Below are 20,757 nucleotides of genomic sequence, written 5' to 3'. Positions count from 1 at the left end.
CAGCCCAACTCAGTGAGTTAAGGAGCTGGCATTGTTGCAGCTGTGGCATTAAGTTGCAGCTCCAGCTCAGATTTGATCCCTGGCCTGGGAACTCCATATGCCATGGGGGCAGCCAAAAGAAAAGATAAGAAAAGAAAAGAAAAGAAAAATAAATTGAAGATTCATTTTTTAAAAAATGGACAGAATTCTTTAAAAATTATGTAAATGTGGACAGTATGTGGACAGATACATTGGATAAAACATGGTATCTGCCCCGGCCAAGTAGCCACTAGCCACATGCGGCTATTAAAATTAAACTGAAATAAAATTCAAAACTCAGTCACACTAGCCTCATTTCAAGTGCTTGATAGCCACATGGCTGGTGGCTACCATACTTGATGTTACAGAAGGACATTTTATTTTTTATTTATTTATTTATTTATTTATTTTTTGTCTTTTCTAGGGCTGCTCCTGTGGCATATGGAGGTTCCCAGGCTAGGGATCTAATTGGAGCTGCAGCCGCCAGCCTATGCCAGAGCCACAGCAACTCGGGATCTGAGCCGCGTCTGCAGTCTACACCACAGCTCACAGCAATGCCAGATCCTTAACCCACTGAGTGAGGCCAGGGATCGAACCTGCAACCTCATGGTTCCTAGTCAGATTCGTTAACCACTGCACCACAACGGGAACTCCCAGAAGGACATTTTCATCATTGCAAAAAAAGAAAAAAATTCATTGGACAGCTGTGTTCTAAGTTGAAGAATGGGACAATCATCACAAGAAACTATAGGTATTTTACAGATGTTTGGGGACCAACAAACACTCCACATTTGCCGGCACATAGGGTGAGAATAAAATAGTGGAATATAAGACTGGAAAGGGAAGTCAAGGTCAAATCTGAGTGAGTTTTGAACACCTTCATGTGGAATCAAGGATTTGTTCAGAGCAGAGGCCTCAGACATAGAAGGATGGTTTTTTGGTGATGTGTACAATAATGACCTGGAAAGACAATTGGGCAAAGAGTCTCAACCCCGGTTGTACATTAGAATCAACTGAGGAGCTTTTTAAAACCCCCAAAGTCCAGGCTATACCCCAGAAGAACCAAAACAGAATCACTGGGGGTGAGATTCAAGACATTAGTATTTTTAAAATCTTATCGGATGATTCCAGTATGCCTTGATATTGAGGGACAGCTGCTGTTTGTGTACAGCATCTCTTCTCTTACTTCTGTTAATAACCTCTTTCCTCTTATGAACTTCCCCTTATCCTTTCTATCCACTCCTGGTGGAGTTGCCTCTCATAATAAGCTGATTCCCTGGTTATTAGTGGTGGTCTTAGAACCAAATCTTGACAGATCACAATACCCCAGTACTGCTGGCCATGGTGATTGGCCCAGACTTAGGCTGCAACTCAGGTCAGGCAAGTAAGAAACTGTTCTGAGGAGTTCCCACTGTGGCTCAGTGGAAGTGGAAATGAATCTGACTGGCATCCATGAGGACGCAGGTTCGATCCCTGGCCTTGCTCAGTGGGTTAAGGATCCAGTGTTGCCAAGAGCTGTGATGTAGGTTGCAGGTGTGGCTCAGACCCGCAGTTGCTGTGGATGTGGCATAGACTGGTGGCTCTAGCTCCGATTCAACCCCTAGCCTGGGAACCTCCATATGCCGCCAGTATGGCCCTGAAGAGACCAAAAAATAAAAAAAAAAAAAGAACTTGTTCTGGGATTCTACACACATACTCCTGGTTAGAAAGGCTCTTTGTTCCACCTAGGAGGTCACTATACTGGGATGGTGTTGATGTAAAAAAATCTCTGTGAATGTGTTCCTTCCTATGCGCCATGACCACCCTCACTCTGCTACAAGGTCGGAAGCTATACACACAAGAAAACTACAAAATTCATACGACTACAAGCTCCCTTTCAAATCTGTTTAAAGGGTTGATCGGGATTGGGCATCAAGGCCCGTTCTTGGTCTCTTTGCACACTGAAAGCACAACCAACAACCTACTCAGCTATGTTGGCCAGCCATTCCCAGGTATGAATTTATGCGGGCTGATTATGTTCTGTATCGATGGTTCATCGCTACTGGCCAGTGAAGCAGAGGATGCATCAGAAGCAGTGATGTAATTGTTCAGAAGACAAAAGCAGATAGAGATTAGGTCTACTCACAGGAAGGAGAAAAGACAATACTCAGGAGTGTAGGCATTCTTTCGGCCCCTGCCATCTTTCCACTGCTGATGTGTTTCCTGTCGTTTTTACATCAGGGCCCAACCCTTACCTTAACACCCCTCAGGCATTTTATGTAACTTAACTCAGGCAATTTTCAGATGCCAGTCTCTACAGGATGTGCTCTGTATCTTAAGAAATTTTACAATATATTTCCACGTATAGCATTTTAAAAATGTAGGCTTCTATGAAAAGTGATAGAGAAATCTCTGCCCTGATTGGGGGAGGAGATTATTCAAGATGCCCTTTATAAGCCCTCTTCTAGTTCTAATAGTAAATGACCATATTTAAAATGTGTGCATGTTGTGTGAATGTTAAAAATAAAAAGGACTGAACAGTGAGATCCCAAAGGTCAAAAATGTAGAAGTTTTGTTCTATTGTTTCCATGACCAGAGGGGAAAAAAAAAAAAGGCTTTATGTAAATCCTCTTGGATTTGTTAAATAAACATATCTGTGGATAGAAAATTTAAGAGACCTTTGGCATTTAAGGAATTCAACTGTCTCCATACTCACTGTGTCAGTCACATCATGACATTTGGTTTTCAGCAAGCCTCTTGGGGTCCAGATCACCTGGCAAAGCCAAAGTGAAGGTATAATTTGTTCAGGCCATGTGATCATGAGGCTCTCATCCATTATCTCAAGAGAGGCTAGTTTTGTCAGAGCCACAAGGATTTTAATACTCTCCTGGTAAGAAGACCTTTGCATTCTATAAATTCATTCTTAAAAAAAAAAAAAGGATCTAGAGTTCCTGTTGTGGCTCAGCTGTAACAAACAGGACTCGCATCCAAGAGGATACTAATGGCTTGGATCCCGTGTTGCTACGGCTGTAGTGTAGGCCAGCAGCTGCAGCCCCACTTTGACCCCTAGCCTGGGAACTTCCATATGCCATGGCTGTGGCCCTAAAAAGACAAAAATAATAGTAATAATAATAAGGATCCTTCCTTAAACCTGTGGACTTAAAACCTCCTTTTTAAAGTAGACAAATGTCCAGTATGGAAATCAGACAGAAGATCCTATGGTGGAAGGGGGAAATAGGGTCGTTGGAGTTCTCTCTTTCCATTGCCTACATAACCCCAGAGATGCCAGTGAGCAAGGTTTGATATCCACTATACTAAACTGTTTCCTTCACTGGCTGCTGAGTCGGCACCTCCTGGAGTTGTGTAGCATAGCAGTGCTGCCTGAATGGCCTGAAACAGCAATTAATTTATTAGAACTTGGATGTTCCCGTATCTTCCAGAGTCTTCTATAAAAATGCAAATGTTCCTGGGAGGAGAAACATCCTGAGTAGGCATGGGGGATTATATTATCAATTCAGTTTGCAGCCTAGAAACTTAACTGACAGCAAAGCCCTGTATGATTGGGTCCAGATAAAGGAACTGAAACAGATGGAACCAAGGAAGGATGTGTTTACTTCTTGAGGTTGTACAGGACTCACCTAACAGGCTACTTTTAAATAATTATAAAGTGTCTAACATCCGAGTATGCATCCTGAATGCCAGATATTCTTCCAATCTATATTTTAGCTCATTTAATGTATTCCTTTATTCCTTTATGTATTAATTCATACACATATTTCTTACAACAACTACATAAAGAAAGTACAATTTTATACCTATATTACAGTTGAGAAAACTGAGGCACAGAGGAGTTGGGATCACACAGCTAAAAAGAGGCAGAGCCAAGATTCAAATCTGCACAGCCTGACTCTAGGGCCTATGATAACCTCACACAATGGTTCATCTTTCAACAGATGCAAGAATAAACAAAATGTGATCATGCTCCTACAGTAGAATACTACTCAGCAATAAAAAAGGAACAAGTTATAGATGCATGTAACAATATGGATGATTCTCAAAAGTGTGACATTCATACAAAGATGGTGTACTCTATGAATTCACTTTTTAATAAATTCTAGAAAAAACAAAACTATTATGATACTAAGGAAATTAGCAATTGCCTGGGGCCAGAAGTTCGGGAAGGGAATTGACTGCCAAAGGACAGCTGGAAATTTTGGTGTAATAGAAATGTTTGTATAATGATGTTGACGAAAAATGTCCAAATTCATCAAACTGGACCCAAAATTGGTGAATTTTTTGTATGTAAATCAATAAAGCTGGCCAAAAAATAAAAGGAAGAAGCTCTCTCTATCACAGAGCTATACATTTTCCAGAAATAGAAAGTAAGAAATGGGAAAAAAATTAAATGTCTCTAATGAAAAAAAAGAGATGTTTTTAAATATCTTTTGCATTGTATAACGGTGTGTGTATTAGTCAAGGTTCCAGAGAAAAAGAACCAGCAGGAGGAATAGAGAAAGAGAAACAGGTTTATTTTAAGGCATTGGCTCATGGGTTGTGGGGACTAGCAAGTCAAAAATCTGCAGGGTAGGCCAGCAGGCTGGAATGCAGGGAAGAGTTAGCAGTTCATATCTGAAGGCAGTCTCCGAGCAGAATCCCCCCTTCTTCTAACTAAGGTAGTCTTTTTCTATCAAGGCCTTCAGTTGATTGGATAAAGCCCACCCTCGTTATGAAGGGTAGTATACTTTACTCAATGTCTACCCATTTAAATATTAATCTCATTTTAAAAATACCTTCACAGAAACATCTAGAATAAATGTTTGATTAAATATCTAAGTACTGTGGCCTAGCCAGGTTGACATAAAATTAACCCACACAGCATGCAATTTACAAAGTTCTACTCTGCATATTATCTCATTTCTTCTTCATAAAAAACAATTGGATATGAGTAACAACTTCTACCATATTTGGAGCAAAAAACTAACATTTCAAAAAATTAAATGACTCCCCATTTCCCATAGGTGGCAAAAGGTGGCTCTGGAGTTCAGGGCAATTATCCTATCTCCAAACTGCATGCTCTTTTGACCACAGTGCCCTGGAAAGAGACAGAGTAAGGGATTAAATATATCCTCTCTTCCTTACGAATTTTTCCCTGGCATTTATCCAAGCCCAAGGCATTTAAGGATTATATAATTTTTCTTGTTCATTTTTAGAGTTAGGTAAAATTGATGATCTATTTTATAAAGACTTATTTCACTTTTATCACATGACAAGTAAAAGTTAACAAAGCAACAAACCACTGATTAAATAGAGGCAGAGAGAAAATATCATCTGAAAATGAAATCCTTGCTTGCTTGCTTTCTCTCACTATTTATTCCAAACAATATTACTAAAGGGGTGGGGGAAAAGTCATGGACTCTATAAAAATCTGCTAACAAATGCAGAGAAGGGAAATGTAAGAAAAGGAAAAAAAATTTACAAGACGATAAACCATGGGTCATCCAAATGAATTCATTTAATTGGCATTTTGCCTCAGCAACTGATAAATAACATATAAAACTTATCCTATGGCTTTGTCATCTTCTAAATTTTCGATTTGAATGGACAGGAACTTCTCTCAGTTTAGTGTAAATGAGAAACTTATTCATTGCTATGTAATTTTAAATTCATTGTGGAGCTATGTAAAAAGAGTCAGTCATTTAGGCACCATTAACATTTGTCCTTATGGAGAAAAATGGAAGAAATGCCTCAGGTATTACTTTTTCCCTCCCACTAACTGGCTGGCTGACCTTGGAGTGAGCAAGCTCAGCACCTTGGGTCGTCGTCTATAAAATTAGTGTAATATCTACTTCACGGAAGTGTTTGGGGAAAGATGCGGCAATAAGTTTCTAAGCAACTGGAGATCTGCATCAGAGCATTGTTACCCACGACCTTGTGCTGTGCACCCCCAAGGCCCCTCAGCAAGGCCTTCTCAAGGTACAGCCCCATTGCCCTTCATCCCAGTCTCAACTCCGGCCTGATTCCTTTTTTGCCTGCCAAGGAGTTTTCTGCATTCCCACTTCAACAAAGTTTCAGAGAAAAAAGAGACAAAAGGAACCAGGTGCCCTCCACTCCTTCAACACCACCCTTTTTTTTTTTTTTTTTTTTGTCTTTTGTCTTTTCAGGGCCACACCCACGGCATACGTAGGTTCCCAAGCTAGGGGTCTAATCAGAGCTACAGCTGCTGACCTATGCCACAGCCACAGCAATGCAGGATCTGAGCCGCATTTGCAACCTACACCACTGCTCATGGCAACGCTGGATCCTTAACCCACTGAGCGAGGCCAGGGATCGAACCCGAAACCTCATGGTTCCTAGTCAGATTCATCTGCTGCGCCACGACGGGAACTCTGACCATCTTAAAGGTGAATGTTAGTTGAGAAAGCCCTGGCACAATGGTTCACATGTACACAAAGATTTCTGTTTCCTGGTAGATTTACATAAGAATTTGTTCCAAAGCAGAATACTGACAGCCAACTGAAAATGAGCCTGGAGCAAAATATTATCAACAATATCAAGATAGTAACCAGTCACCTGTTTTAGTAAGTGCTTGTTCAAGGCCATGAAGATTGACTTTTTGTTTGTTTGTTTTTGTTTTGTTTTGTTTCAGTGCCTGAGGCATCTGGAAGTTCCCGGGCCAGGGATGAAACCCATGCCACAGCACTAGTGGAGCCACAGAAGTGAAAATACCAGATCCTTAACCCAGTGAGCCACCAGAGAACTCAAGGGTTGCCATTTAATCCCTGCACTAACTCAGAAAGGTAGGTATTATTAGTCCTTCTGTAAGATAAGAAATTAAATAGGGCTCAGAGAAGTTAAATTCTTTGATTACAGCTAGTAGAGCCAAGATTTGAACCCATGTCAAAGAAGAGGACACTATTCATCATTTTGCAGACAGAATGCAAGAACTAGTACCAACTCCTTGGAAAGAACAATGGCTACGAGTTGTATTAGAAGGTGTGAGAAACTGTTAACGTTGTCATCCTGAAGCCACAAGCCCATGTCGAGGCGCTTAGTAGAGAAGTTTGAAATGCAGGCAGAGAGGGTGTGTGCACTGAGATATAGGGGTACACGCTCTCCCCTCCTGGCCCCTCCAACTCCCAAAAGAGTCATCTGGCAAAGAGCTTTCCTTTTCTTCCATACCTTTCCATCTTGATACCAATATTAATAGGCACATCCTTTATGCTAAGCTTTTCTTTTGGAAATTGATGGGAAGTAGGTAGGTGGGTGAGGAAGCAAGGAGAAAACACTAAGAAGAAAAGGTGGTAAGTGGGTGGATGAAGGTCACTGGAGAAAAAGAGAAACCAGAAATATATTCATCCCTGCTTGGGAAAAAATGACTAAGTAAAATAAGCGTGATCATTTGCGGCAGTCAGTAGTCTGACCTTTATGAAAAGAGCAGGATGATTCTACTTTTCTTCTCCCACTCGAAGCCATTTTCAAGCAGTCCATAACCCACTTCCATCAGTGGGTCGGGAGACGCTGCTGTAGAGCTGCCATCCACAGAAAGAGTTTCAGACGGGTCAGCTCACACTTTCCTACTTTCTTTAGAGTATAGGGGTGCTGGCCTCCAAAGGCAAGCAAATGGTTATTCTTGTTTGACTCTCTTTGGATGTGGCATAGACAGAGATGTGGAAGGAAGACGTCTTAAGGCAAAACTTGACCAGAGCTAAAGAATAACCTGCTTCCTCCTTGTTGACCATCTCAGCCTTTTATTTCCTGTTGAACTCCAAGGTCAGAAGGTAGAGCAATGCCACAGGGGTGGGGGGTCGACAAGGCAGGAGCCCAAAGTAACTCCTTAGCACTGATCCAGACCGAGTGAAGAAAGGATGGGTAATCTCATTTCCTCATGGAATGAGAAGGTTCTCTCAGGCAGCATAAAGGATGACCAGTTATGAGGGGGAAAAAAGAATAAAAACGGAAGCTGATGTCATCTTAAAAGGTTTGCAAGTCTGATGACAGGATTTTGTGATTTTCCCCAGATGCAAAGGTTGATGAGACTTCAGTGCTCATTAATACAAAACATGGGGGCTCTTCCTAAGGAAACCTATACTCGTTTCCTAGAGTTGCAAAGGAACACAAACTGGGTGGCTTAAAACAACAGACATGTCTTGCCTCACTGTCTGGAGGCCGGAAGTCTGAATCGAGCTGTCAGCAGGGCCATGCTCCCTCTGAAGCCTGTAGGGGATAATCTTTCTTGGCTTCTTCCTCGATGTTGGAAGAAGCCACCAACCCTCCGCAGTCACTGCCTGTAGCTGCATCATTCCTGCCTCTGCCTCTATGGGGTTCTACCTCTGTTTCTGACATCACATGGCTCACCCTGATGACCTCTTTGTAACTTGATCACATCTACAAAGAACTTGTTTTCCCAGAAATGTCACATTCATAGGTACTGGGTATCAACATATCTTTTGGGGGGAACTCCAGCAGCTCAGGTCCACACCTTCCATTCATTCATTCACTTTCCAAAGAGAAAACACCTATTCTGTGCCTGCTGTGTCCTAGAGGAGCATCTCCGTAGAGAAGGGGGCTGCAGGGTGGGCCGTAGAGGTGTTCAGACAGAAAGAGTGGACAGAACTATAAGGCTCAGCAAGAGTCGGGTACACGAGAAACAGCAGAATGAGACCAGAAAGACTGTCAATTTTGTGTAACACTTTACTAAATACAAAAAAGAAAACGGAGCAAGTAGTTAGTGTCAGGTTCCCAGTAAGGGCCAATGAGATAATGTCTGAAAAACACAGAAGAATGATTACTTTCTCTCACACTCAGCACCAAAGTATACAGTTTTCGGGTAGGTTTTACAACACGTTCTATCGGGATTGAAATGTTCTATTAAAATTAAGCTGTGTGTATACTCATGAAACCTATTCCAAAAATTTTAAACATTGTATTTCAGAAACACTGGTTCAGGAAAGATAGGAAATAAAGGCACTAAACCAAAATATTTGAAAATAGATTTTTTTCCAAGATACATATTAATTATGGAGGTCTCGTCGTGGCTCAGCAGAAATGAATCTGACTAGTATCCATGAGGATGTGGGTTCGATCCCTGGCCTCACTCAGTGGGTTAAGGATCCAGCATTGCTGTGAGCTGTGGTGTAGGTCACAGACGCGGCTTGGGATCTAGAGTTGCTGTGGCTGTGGTGTGGGCTGGCAGCTACAGCTCTGATTCAACCCTAGCCTAGGAACCTCCACATACTGTGGGTATGGCCCTATAATAAAAAATATACTATCTATATAATGAAAAGATATATGCTAATTAAAATTAGCCTAATATATATTATCTCTTAGGAATATTACCAGGTTAGTTGATGCAGAATCTACTTCCACTTAAAAATATATATATAGAAATATTTGGTAAATATAACATTTCTTTAATACAAAGCTAATCTTAAAAGAATAAATGAAAGAGTAAGTATAAAAGTCGATGCTTCTGCTGCTGGGAGGAAAAGAACCCATTAGATCTCAATATAGATCTCAACTGCAAAAGGTTAAGTTTTTACACCTAGTTTTATCCAAGGATAAGAGACATGGAAAATAAAGCCAGGACCCTGATATAGCCATGTTGTCCATGAAATGGGGTCTATAAATGGCAAGGAAACTGGCAGTCTGTTCAAAACACTCAATAGGGAAAAGTTAAATTTCCCAAGAGAAATTAAAATTGTACATCTAATTAGGTATGAGATCTAAATGTGCACAGGACACTCAAGTTGGGAAATGAGTTCTAAAAAGAAAAGCACACGGAAACTAGGGTTTCTCACAGAAGTCAGTGGACAAACAACACAAAGATACGAGTACTTTATAAAGAAGCCCAGATCCACATATGACTTTCTCAGATAAATACCTGTAAATATGAGCTAACCCTAAGAGATTTTAAACCATTAAAGGAAATAAAGAGCGAGAAAGTCAGCAAATATAAGAGGATAATTAGCATGCTATTTAAACCCTAAAATAATATAAGATGACTCCAAAATAAGTATAAGGGGTTAAAAAATAAGACTATAAAATAAAGCACTAAGGGAGTTTCCGTCATGGCTCAGTGGTAACTAACCTAACTAGTAACCATGAGGATGTGGGTTTGATCCCTGGCCTCACTCAGTGGGTTAAGTAGCTGGCGTTACCAGTGAGCTGTAGTGTAGGTCTCAGACGCGGCTTGGATCCTGCATTGCTGTGGCTGTGGCGTAGGCTGACCGCTGCAGCTCTGATTTGACCCCTCACCTGGGAACGTCAATATGTCACATGTACAGCCTTAAAAAAAAGCAAAAAACAAAAACAAACAAACAAAAACACTAAGACATTTACTGGCACTATTTTAAAAGGCAGATTAGACAAATAAATATATTTCTAGAAATTAAAAAGACTACCAATAAAATCTCGAATGGAAGGAATAAGTAAAGCAGTACATAAACATAGTCAAAGGGAAGACAAGTGAGGCAAAAACAGTTTGGAAAAATTACTCAGAGCTATAAAAAAAATAGAAAATAGGAATACAAAGTTAAAACATAAAGAGAATAAACTGAAAAATTCTAACATACTTCAATAGGAGTTTTAGAAAGAATAATAGAGAAAATAGTGAAAACACTGAAACTTAAAAGGTAACAGTAGAGAATTTTCCAAGCAGAAAATCCGTATACAATTTAAGTAAATAAAGTTAATTCTGAGCAGGTAAAAAATAAATTTGCACTGTCTTATCAAAATGAAACTTTGGAACATAAAATCAAAGAAAAAATCTTAAAAGTAACTCGGAGAAAGAGAGATTACTTATAAAAGAATAGCAATTAAAAGGATCATAAAGTCACATCAGCAAAAATAGAGGTGATAAGACAAGGAAAAAAAGTCAGTGTACAATTTTACACAAGCTAAGTAATTATTCAAAAATATTCAAACAAATCAGAGAAGCAAAAAACAAAACAAAAACAAAATATCATGGTAAAGAAGAGCTAAACTAAATAGTCAAAATGAATCTGAACCAGTAATTACAAGAAATATAAAATATTAATTTCAACCATAAGAAAGCAGAAATTCTAAGTTATTGCTATTAGCCCTGAACATACTTAGTACTCAAATATATAGAATTATTACATTTAATAAATAGGAAGAGATAAACCAAGATGATACCAAAAGAAGATAACCTATTGTGGCAATACTAGTATCAGGCAATAGAAGTTAGTCAAAATTCATGTTAGATACAAAGAAAATTATTGCTTTTAATAACAGAGGTATAGTTTCCCAGGAAACTCTCATATAATATGATAGTTTAAAATATTGCTTATCATATGTATCATATAATATTGCCTTCAAATATGGAACAAAACAGACAGAAATTCAAAAAGAAATAGCTCTGAAAATGGTGAATAAAACATTCTCCCAAATACAATTTATACACAAGCAAAACTTTCATAGATGTGAAATCGAGTTAAGGTTTAAGACAGAAATTATCTCCACTGTCATCTTAGTTACAGAATACACAAGCCTATAAAAACCTAGTTTAAAAATTCTTGCTCTGTCACAAATTATAAATTTTCAAATAATGAATTTATATATAAACAGTTAAGCTTCTTACGTTACACAACTTTTTAAAAAGCAATAATCCTTTCTGATACAGCGTGTATAAAAAATTTTCACAAACATTGATGCTCAGAGAAAGTAGGTCACAAAGTCACACAGAATATTAATAACTAAGAATAAGCCTAGGGCTCTTAACTGTAAAAACCAGTGTTCTGTACATGTTACCAGACTGCCTCTCAAGCATCTTAAAGGATTTGCTCGAAAATATAATCGAGTCATTTATTTCATCCCGAATTTATTGGTGTGAATACTGTCTATAAAGCACATATGATGATGGATCAGATATACACAGACCATACACACCACCTTCAACATTGATTCCCTAGTATTTATTTTCACTTGTGGGGTTCTTCACTCTTTCTCACTGCTCCAGCTTGGTCTCCACCAAGGGCTACTTTTTCCCTGCCCAGTCTTACCTAATCTCCAGGATCCCATTCTGTCCTGTCGCATTCTTGGTCTTCTACACAGTCTGATTGAGCCATCTTGTCACTATATTTCCTCAAGTAGCAAGCACTGGTTGAACTGATGACTCTCAAACCCATACTCCAGTCTAGCGCTCTGTTTTAAACCCAAGAACAGGGGCCCATTTCATATTGGACACCTCTATCTACATAAACTCGCTAGTTACTCTCTCAATTTCCTCAGCATCTGAAGATTACTAGAGTCTGTGGCTCTGATTCTTGGATCGCTACAAACTTATTCTCGTTTCCTATTCCTTTCCTAATACTGCTTCATCAACACCACTAAAGGCACTGACCTTAAAAATGGACTTTTTATTGCCCCAGCTAAAGGATGGTCTTGGCTCCTAGTTCACTGAGAACATACAAGTTACTGCATATAAACTTGCTTGTCTTACCTCTTGTCTTCTCCCAATTTCTCACTATTACGCCCATTGCCTTTCGTTCTCCCCTGACTCCTGTTGCAGAAGAGCCTCTATTGCTCTAGGAAGGCAGATGGGGGTGTCAGCAAGATACCCCTCATAACTTCAAGTTCACATGCTGAGAATGAAATTGGGAGAAGTGTAATTAATGAGATTAGCCATCTGTACAAAAAATGTCCCTCAGTAATGAGTGGCTAAAGTGTTTCAGGAACACCGAGGCTTGGTGCCCTCAGCGTCCTCTCAGAAAATCATTAGCTTATCTAGGCTTGTAGTTAATCAACTGGGTCATAAAGACAAGAGATCTGGAGACAGACAGATAGTTTAAATTCAAGCTAAACTACTTCTGCTGTAATTCTGTTCAACTCACCGAACTTTCTAGGCCTCAGTTTTCTCATATGTAAAATAAGGTTAGTGGTACTTCACGTAATTATAAAGATTGAGTGAATTTATACATAGCCTGTACACAGTATGTATCAATAAGGAGTTATGGAGGCTGGAATTACAGCTAAATAGTATTAATTGTGGGAGTTCCTATTGTGGCTCAGTGGGTTAAGAACCAGACAGTGTCCTTGAGGATGCAGGTTTGATCCCTGGCCTCACTTAGTGGGTTAAGGATCCAGCGTTGCCCCAAGCTGCAGGGTAGTTCATGGTTGTGGCTCACTTCCAGCATTGCTGTGGCTGTGGTTTAGGCCGGCAGCGGCAGCTCCAATTCAACCCCTAGCCCGGGAATTTCCATATGCTGCAGATGCAGCCATAAAAAGAAAAAAAAAAAAAAAGTATTAATTGTAGTAAAAATCCTTAGTCATTTTTTTTTTGTTTTGTTTTAGTGTGTAAATGAGAATTAGCATGAAGCATAAAAATAATGTCAAAGGACAGTCATGACCTGTAATATTAAAGCTGTCCCCTGACAGGTCTAGTGGATTAGGTCTAAATGAGCTAGTTCTCGTTCTCGTCTTTTTTCTTTTTATAATACTATACCAATGACTTAATTTATTTTGCAACTGGAAGTTTGTAACTTTGACCTTCTTAACTCATTTTGTCCACCTCCTCATTCCCAACTTCTCTACCTCTGGCAACCACCAACATCTTCTCTGAATCTATGAGTTTGGGTTTTGTTCTTTTTATTTGCCTTCTATATTTCACATCTACCTGAGATCATACAGTATTTCTTTTTCTGTCTTAATTTTGCTTAGCATAATGTCCTCAAGTTACAGCCATGTTGCCACAAATGGCGAGAGTCCATTCTTTTCTGTGGATGAAGAGTATTCCACTGTATAGATAAAACAAAACTTCATTATCAATTCATCCCATCAGTGGACCCTTAGGTTGTTTCCATGAGCCAGTTCTCTTAATGCATAGATTCCTACATCGTTCTTTGAGCTACCATGGCTGAATAGCCATAAAAAGCATCCAATGAACTCTTTTTATTCTGATTCTGTGCTCTTCATCCAACCTGCTGTTTGTAATTTGACTTCCTAGATAAATTTCTCATATAGAGAGAATATACCTATCAACTCATAGAACTAGTTCAGTTCTCGTGAAATGAATACCATCCATTTTCATTCAGGCACCAATTTTCAATGAGTCGATTTGGTAGAGTTCATCTTTGAAGGACTGTTTATCTGTTTGAATATTGCCATTGTTACATAGGAAATATATACAGGCATCTCTTGGAGAAATTACAAGTTTGGTTCCAGAACATCAGTATAAAGCAAATATCACAATAAGGCAAGTCACATGAGTATTTTGGTTTTCCAATGTATAGAAGAGTGATGTTTACATCAGAATGTAGTCTATTAAGTGTGCTATAGCATTATGTCTTTAAAAATGCAAAAACTTTAATTAAAAAAACACTTCATTACCAAAAAATTTAACCATCATCTGAGAGCATATAATAATAATGAAAAAGTTTGAAATATTGCAAGAATTACCAAAATGTGACACAGAGACATGAAGTGAGCAAATGCTGTTAGGGATATGGTGCTGATATACTTGCTTGATGCAGAGTTGCCACAAATCTTCAGTTTAAAAAAAATACAAGTTCTGAAGTGCAATAAAGAAAAGTGCAATAGAACAAAGTATGCCTGTATTTGATCTCTCTTTCCTGGCACAGGGCTCCTAAAACCCTAGGAATCTCTAAAATGATAAGTGTCTTTTTGTCTGCTAATGAGATGACTAGTGGCTGGGAGGCTCCTGGATAGCCCCTAAAGATGGAGGGATGGTTCCCAGAGCAACAAACCAAGTGATTGGAAGGTTGAAACTTTCACCCCCTGACCTCCTGAGAGGGGAGAGGGGCTGGAGATTGAATTTAACTACCAATGGCCAATGATTTAATCAAACATGCCTCTGTAACAAAGCCTCTAAAAAACCATAACCTACTGGGTTTGGAGAATTTGCCCATTATGAACACATGCTGGGAGAATGGTGCTCTCGGAGAGGGATTGGCACCTCTGTACCCCTTTCCCCACTCCTTGCCCTATGCAGCTCTTCCATCTGCTTGATCCTAAATTGTATCTTTTTATAGTCAACTGGTAATATGGTAAATAAAATGTTTTCCTGAGTTCTGTGAGTCATTCTAGCAAGTTATGGAACCCAAAGAGTGGTTGTGAGAACCCCCAGTTTATAGCCAGTCCGTTAAAAGTACAGGTGACAGCCTGGACTTTGTGATTGGCATCTGAAGTAGTGTCAGGGGCAGAGGCAGTCTTGGGGGGACTGAATCCTTAACTTGTGGGATCTGACACTAACTTCATGTAGATAGTCACAGAATTGAATTGAATTTTAGGTCACCCAGCTGCTGTCAAGAGAATTGGTCAGTTTGGATAAAAACAAAACACCCTCTCCCATGCCCCGCCCTCCACCCCCCCCAAAAAAGCTATACAGATATGATCAAAGTTCTCTCCCTAAACAGTTGATAACCTGACCATGACTTAACATCATCTTACTGAAGTGATGCCTGAAGTGTCTGACCAGCATTTCTCATGCCAAATCCATGTCATCTTTCATGGTCAACTAAATTTGCCTTTATTCTTATGATACCATCTCATCATCTCTTCCATGATTCTCTGTCCCATTTCTTTTGTGAAGTTGTTCTTTTTGGTTCCTTTATCTTCCCACAAACATATCTAGGTTTTCTCTATCCTAGATAGCCTCCATTACTATTTTTCTCAACCTGCTATTTTATTATTTTACCAGTTAATTGCAAATCTTCTTTAAAGAGTAATTTAAGATAAATATAGCTGATTAAACACCCTGACACAACATCCTCTCTCCTCAAAATATATAAAATTACAGAATTTTTTTAAAAAGAAAAATACCTACTTGAGGTCCAGAGCCCCAAAGAGAAAACTTCAGCTGCCACAACAAATGAATATTCCATAGAAGCAAGCAGAAGATAAAACAAAAAAAATCATGAAAGCTGGAACCACACATGGGCTATGAGATTTGGGGTACTGACTCAAACAGAAGGACTGGGAACTAAGTCTTGCACCCCACAAATGGTAGGAGGCTGACACCGACATGAATATCAAGCCATATGGAGTAAGACTGGGTGATAATTAGAAAATATAAAAGACATTCCATTGCTTTAAATGTCAGTTAACAGACATATAAGTTAGAAAGTCCATATCTGTGAAAATTGATATAAAAACAATCTTTTAAAAATATTAAAAATTTTTAAAGACAGACACTTGTGAAATAAAAATCAGACAATAAAATTATTTCTATACCAAAAACCAAATAAATAAATTGAAGCAGTAACCAAAATGTTCCCTTTCTCCCAGCACCCCATAGTTTGCATACTTCCATCAAGGACTCTGATTCAGAAGAACATAATGGGCAAGCCTTCAAGAAACAGAGAATCTCAGTTTTATGTTAGCTGTTACAGGGAAATAAAAAATAATAAAAGTCACTCATCTTGTTTTATTAGGCCAATAAATCCTGATATTGAAATTTTCAGAGTATGTGAAAATAAACACATTGTCCAGTTTTACTTATAATACATACATAAATAGCCAAATAAAACATTTGCAGAGCAAATCCAATAGGTTATATTAAAAACATGCTCACAAACATGTATTTTTGTATCCTTTCTTGGAAAACAGTGACTAAGCAACAAGAAAAATGGATCAATAAAATCTACCATATCAACAGATTAAGGGAGAAAAGTCATCTTTTCACCTAAATATATTAAAACCAAAAGATTGTGGTAAAATTCAATATTCATTCCTGGTTTTTAAAAAGCTGATAAATTAGAATTAGAAGAAAACAGTTTTAACCTGAGAAAGTGTATTTACAAATATCTCTATAGTGAGCATTATGCCTAAAGATGCAACTTTGGGAGGGGAGAGGATTAAGATGGCAGAATAGAAGGACTGGAGCTCAACTTCTCTCCTAAAAAAAAAAATTTCACAACTAAACTCTGAGCAATCCCCACTCAAATGGACCGGAAACCTTAAAAAAGATACCCTACTCCAGAAGAAAAAGAGGAGGCCACATCAAGAGGTAGGAGGGGCGATTTCGTGATATAAACAACCCCATACCTCCCAGGTGGGAAGCTCCACAGACTGAAAACTAACTGGTTCACAGAGACAGACTCACCTATAGGAGTGAGAATTCTGAGCCCCACATCAAACCCTCACATGCGGGAGTCTGGCACTGGGAGAAAGAGCCCCCTGGAGCATCTGGCATTGAAGGCCAGTGGGGCTTGTGTGCAGGACCTCCATAGGACTGGGGGAAATGGAGACCCCATTCTTAAAAGGTGCACACAGACTTTCACTTGCACTGGGTCCCAGGGCAGAGCAAGGTCTCCATAGGAATCTGGGTCAAACGTGACTGCAGTTCTTGGAGGACGTTCTGGGAAAACAGGGGTGAATGTGGCTTGTTGTGAGGGAGGGACATTGAAGGCAAAACTCTTGGGAATATTCAGCAGCTGCCTTTCTATGGAGGTGGCCATTTTGGGAAAATCTGTCCCCACCCGTCAGTCAGTGCTGAGAAGCTCCAGGGCAAACAACAATCCAGGTGGGATCACAGCCCCGCCCCTCAGTAAACAGGTTACCTATAGACCCCTCAGGTACACAGCTGCCTCTAATCTCATCCAGAGACTAAGTCCCACCCACCAGAGGGATTAGAATCGGCTCCACCTACCAGTGGGCAGGCATCAGCCCCCTCATCAGGAAGCCTATAGCAAGCCCCCATACAGACTTCAGCCACAAGGGGGGCAGACACCAGAAGCAAAAGAGGCTACAACTCTATTATCTGTAAAAAGGTCACCACACCAAAACCTATAAAAATGAAAAGACAGAGGACTATAACTCAGATGAGGGAGAAAGGAAAAACCCCAGAAAATCTGCTAAGCAATGAGGAGATTCTTAGCCTCCAGGAAAAAGACTTTAGATTGTTGATGCTGAAGAAGATGCAAGACATCGGGAATAAACTGGAGGCAAAGATGGATAATTTACTGGAAACACTGAGCAAAGAGATACAAGATACAAAACTTAAACAAGAAGAGATGCAAAATACAATAACTGAAATAAAAAAATTCACTACAAGCAACCAACAGCAGAACACAGGAGGCAGAAGAACAAATAAGCGAGGTGGAGGACAGATTAGCGGAAATTATGGGTACAGAACAGAAAAGAGAAAAAAGATTGAAAACAAATGAAGAGAGTCTCAGAGAACTCTGGGACAATGTGAAATGCATCAACATCCATATTATAGGGGTGCCAGAAGGAGAAGAGAGAGAGAAGGGGACAGAAAAAATATTCCAAGAGATAATAGCTGAAAACTCCCCTAACATGGGAAAGGAACCACTCACTCAAATCCAGGAAGCACAACGAGTACCATATAAAATAAACCCAAGGAGGAATACACCAAGACACATATTAATCAAACTGACCAAAATTAAAGACAAAGAGAAAATCTTGAAAGCAGCTAGAGAAAAGAAACAAGTAACATACAAGGCAACCCCGATCAGGTTATCAGCAGATTTTTCAGCAGAAACTCTGCAGACCAGAAGGGAGTGGCATGATATTCTTCACGTGATGAAAGGAAAAAACCTACAACCAAAATTACTTTACCCAGCAAGACTCTCATTCAGATTTGGAGAAGAAATCAAAACCTTCACAGATAAGCAAAAGCTGAGAGAATTCAGAAACACTAAACCAGCCTTACAACAAATACTAAAGGAACTTCTCTAGGCAGAAAAAAAAGCCCACAAGAGGAAACAAAAATTCCACAAATGACAAGGCTCACCAGTAAAGGTATATATGCAGTAAAGATATGAAATCACCCATGCACATTTATACCACCAAAATCAGAAATCATGAGAAGAGGTGGGTACAAATGCAGGACACTGGAGATGAACTTGCAATTAAAAGAACAACAACTTAAAACAATCACATATACATATAGACTCTTATATCAAAACTTCAGAATAACTGCAAACCAAAAATCTACAATTGATACACAAACAAGGACTCTCTGAAGAAGAAATATATCTCATAGTAAATAAGTGCATAATCCACCATGAAGGGGGTCATTTGACATCATTCTTGGAATGCTGAAGTCTTCTTAGAACTAATTCTGATTTCCTCTCCATCAAAGAATTTATGATAATTATAATTAAATAATGCAACTGTACAATTTAATGATATAGTTCTACAATTGTATTAGTAATAACCATTTCTCTCCACGGTACAATGTAAAGTCTATAATGTCTTGTTTATCAGATTACCTAGAATGGTGTAATGCCTTTACTGAAGAATCAATAAGATGTAACAAATTGTGAGGACATATTTATATAGTTACACTGTTTTTTAACCAATTTATGCATTTTATATTTTACTTATTTTCAGAGGGTGTATTATTTTTGTTATTCTTACCAGTTAAGTTATTCTTTTTATTATGCTATATAAAATATTTAATGGTATATAAGACTTTCTTCTTTATAAATTTTAGTTGCATAATATACACAATTTTAATATAATGCTAATTTTTAAGGAAAAATTGAAATATAATAGATAATACTAAATAGTAAAGATGAAAGCCATACAAAATGGGATAAAATATAGAATAAATTTCCTATTTGTCTCAGCATATTTTCCATTCCACTTCTCCAGAGGAGTCACTTCATCTGTTTCTTAAGATCCATGATATAATAATCTGTGTTAATGTAATTGTGTTTAAATATATGTATTTTATTTTGTAAAAAAAAATACAGATGTACAAAAAAAAAAGAAAACTACTGTGAAATCACAGTAATTCAAAGAAAAGAAACAATTAAAAAAAAAGATGCAACTTTGAAAACGTTCCCTTTAAAGTCAACTATAACCAAAAAAACCAAAAAAACCAAAACCCTGTGTCATTACTTCTGCTATGCAGTATCATATCGGATGTTTAGGTTAATACAATAGTACATTAAAAATAAATAAAATAGAAATATTTAATGGGAATATCCAAATCTCCAAACACCCCCCCCCACTTTTTTTTTTTAGGTTGTGTGATCACTTACATAGAAAACCTAAATAAATTAGACGAGTAGACTTTACTGAATTTCTGAGCATATTCAACAAAGCTACTGAATATATAAAACATCTACTAATAGTAGAACACTGAGTCAGAATCACAAATGGATGAAGTCACTGTGTGAGGGAAAAGAGTATCATCCATTACACCGCTTCCTCTCTCCTCCATATGCTGAGATTGACTACCTCATCTCCGTTCCTTACCTGTGTGCCTAAGTAAGGTTGGCATCACTTCAGTTCACTTTACAAAAAAGCTGGCTTGAGTATGGAAATGTCCCCAAATTTGGATGTGTGCAGAGAAAACAGAAGAAATAATCACTGACCTTTGCTCTAAGCTGTACATGCTAAAGGAGCCTCGTTAGAAGTCAGCACAGGAAGCATTGGCAATAACCCAACTAATGAATGACATCTTGCTTCCCATTCATTCCTTTGGGAATGCCCAAAACAAAATTTGGGCACTCTTTTTCTCCTTGTTTTTGGAGAGGGGTTGTTTTCTGTTGGAGGTTTTTTTCATTTGTTTGGTTGGGGGGATTGGGAGCATAATATAGTTCAATAGCAGCAAGCTATAACCTTGAGAGGTTATGTACCCTAACTTCCTCTCATGCATGCTCATGGTCAAATGGTTTTGTCCAGGCTGCTTCCTCTCTTAGGAATGATTTTCTTCCTTCCCCAATCAAAAGTTTATTCTTCATAAAAATTCTAATCAAATGCCTCCTCCATGAAGCTTCCAGATCCTTCCCAGTTAGGATCATCCCT

At 38.7% G+C, this 20,757-nt stretch overlaps 1 long non-coding RNA gene across 10 annotated transcripts in view; it reads right to left on the bottom strand.

The window, feature by feature from the left end:
* The window catches only part of LOC102160169, a 387,345-nt gene that overhangs the window by 189,070 nt on the left and 177,518 nt on the right, over positions 1-20,757 (bottom strand). Inside the window, exon 1 of one of the 10 annotated variants that reach the window (XR_002338316.1) lies at positions 12,458-17,038. The exons of the other annotated variants lie outside the window; for them this stretch is intronic. This is a non-coding gene — a long non-coding RNA (uncharacterized LOC102160169). Of the gene's footprint in view, positions 1-12,457; positions 17,039-20,757 lie in introns of those variants that run through there. 10 annotated transcript variants of the gene reach the window in all.

Source organism: Sus scrofa, chromosome 1 (assembly GCF_000003025.6).
Source record: "Sus scrofa isolate TJ Tabasco breed Duroc chromosome 1, Sscrofa11.1, whole genome shotgun sequence".
Taxonomy (NCBI): domain Eukaryota; kingdom Metazoa; phylum Chordata; class Mammalia; order Artiodactyla; family Suidae; genus Sus; species Sus scrofa.
Note: the sequence above shows the minus strand (reverse complement) of the source record. Positions and strands in the feature narration are given on the sequence as shown.